Raw genomic sequence first — 2589 nt, 5'->3', positions numbered from 1 at the left:
TTCGAGTTGGCATAATATACCATGTTAGGACTAATGATAAATTGACAGACAACCTGTAAAATTTATAAAATAAGGTTTAACATCTATTTATTTTTGTATTTGGAAGAGATAAATCTCCTTTATTGGTGAAGTTCTTGCTTATTAAATGTTAAACCCCTTCTGCTCGTGATGGTGTTTTTCTCCGATTTCCTTCATATTGATGTCTACAACTTTAAGTTTGGGGTGGGAAGGCTTTTATTGTTGATTATTATATTATACTTCTATACCCCATTATTGCTTACTGGACTCATAAAAAAAATCAAAGGATTCAAAAGAAAGAGACGTTCCTCCTTTCTAGAGTAAAATTGTATTCCTTTGTAGTCATGACAGTTCACCCATGTTTTCAGCTACATGAAATTGTTACTTAGGAAGAAACTTCATATTTAAAATTAAACCTATTATGTGTCTTACTTTGTGTTGTTTCTCGGGTTTGGATGTGTCAAGTTCATATCAAAAGGGAGAAGAGATCCCATTAGCTCATCAACATTAATTTTTAGCAATATTTTCGATTCCCTTCAAATAGCCATTACCTTCATGTCAAATTCTTTTTAGGCAAGATTATAAACTTTTCTAACAAGTTTCCTTCTTAACACTTCTCTCTTGGGACAACTGATTCATATGGAATATAAAAGAAGACAAACATTAAAATTCTCATAAAATGGTCTAATCATCGAGCATTTCAAGTTTTCGAAATATTAATGGTAAGTATCGTTTTAATTATTTTTAACTTTGGGTGTTCCCTTCATGAGCTACATTGTAGTATGTTCTCAAGCTTCTTTTAAAAGTATGGATGAATTGATAATGAAACGTAATTTATCAAACACTAAAATTGAAAATTAGCACTGACGTCCAACTTTATGTTTAGGGGAAAATTGCGACTACAGTAAAGGAAAATTCACTAAAATAAAGTTAAGCTCAATACAATATTTAATTATATTTTGGAAGGATTATATCTATAGAGACTAATGAATAATAATCCTTTAGTGGTACTGTGGGTGTGATTTTTACTGTTGTTGAATGTTTTCCTCCTTTGTTATTGAACTCTTCATTTTTGTCCAAATTATCACTCAAAATGTGATTATTACTTCAAAATACTCTCAATACATGATTCTAAATTTCAATTATGTTTTGAACTTCTTTTACAGTCTTGGTGGGTTTTCTACATTTGTATTTAATTGTTAAGTGCATTTGTGGATGGAGTTGATGAATGTTTTCGGGTTTAATTGCCTTTAGTTAAAGCTTTCTTCAATTATAAAGTGTTAATTTGTAAAAACCCCTGTGTTTTTGGGCGTAATTAACATGTTATCGAGTTTGTAATTCAAAGAGTTTGAGTTATTCGAATCGTTCGTGATGAAGTTTCAAAGCATGAAGATGCAGTTCTCAACGAAGAAGAAGACTAAGAGTTGGTCGTATCGTGTAGCCTAAGGTAAACGATCGTTAAGATTTATCTAAGCGATCGTGTAGATTTTTTTATACGATCGTGTAGTATTTACTAAACAATCGTTTAGTTAATGCTAAGTGATGGGGTAAATTTTTTACTCTATCGCGTAGCATTGCTTGCCCGATCACATAAGGTGTGCATTGTGCGGAGCGCACTAAGCGATCGCGTATCTCGGGCTTCAGTGCTTAGTAAAAGGTACACGATCGTGTAGTATTTGCTAAACAATCGTTTAGCTCTTGGAGTGTTGTTAAGCGATAGAGCGAAGTGTTTGTTTTATCCCGTAGACGATCACGGGGAGTTTGATACATGATGGTTGGAGACGCGTTGCTTCGCCTGAGCGGTTTAAGACCCAGTTCGCCTATTTGAACCGGAGACTCCTTGTTTTTGTAATAGTTAGCTTTAATTTTGTAGTTTTAAGGCAATTCTACCCGGTTCATCAACATTCATTTATTATACATGTGATGTATGGTGCTTATATGGCAAAGTGTTTGACATATAGTTTAGAAACCCACCTTAGGTTGTGCAATTATTCATGCATTATATATTATAATTGTTATAATCTAGCATGAAGAAATTACTTGAAAGCATGCACATGCATCATGAATATAAGAGTTATATTTTGCATGCAATGAGCATTATCATGCATCATCCTTTTATTATAAGTGTTATAGTCTAAAGATGAATGGAAGCATGTTGTGCTTGTTTCATTGTTGTTTTGTATAAGTGTTATATAAAAGAAGTAACAATGAATGAAAATGCATTGAGCATGACACTTAGGCTATTTATAATCGTTATGAATGCCTTGCATGTGTTAGTTTAGCATTGTGGTTTTGGTTTTTTCCGTTTATAAGTGTTATAAAGGAAATTAGAACTAAATCAATAAGAAAGAGTTGCATGCAGACTTAGGGTGAACTGAAGTTTTTTTTTAAAGGGTTTTAAAATTGGATTGAGATAGACCTAAGTTCAAATGGTTCTAAAGAGTTTAGTAACCTAGATTAATCTTTTAAAATTGATTTAATAGGATTAAATTGGTTGGCATAAAAGATTAAATTTGTTTTAAATCTATCTATAAAGGACCTTTTGTCTAAGGCGGGTTCTGGCTAGGCTGG

The sequence above is a fragment of the Benincasa hispida genome, chromosome 5 (assembly GCF_009727055.1).
Source record: "Benincasa hispida cultivar B227 chromosome 5, ASM972705v1, whole genome shotgun sequence".
In the NCBI taxonomy this organism is placed as follows: domain Eukaryota; kingdom Viridiplantae; phylum Streptophyta; class Magnoliopsida; order Cucurbitales; family Cucurbitaceae; genus Benincasa; species Benincasa hispida.
This window is presented reverse-complemented; position numbering follows the sequence as displayed.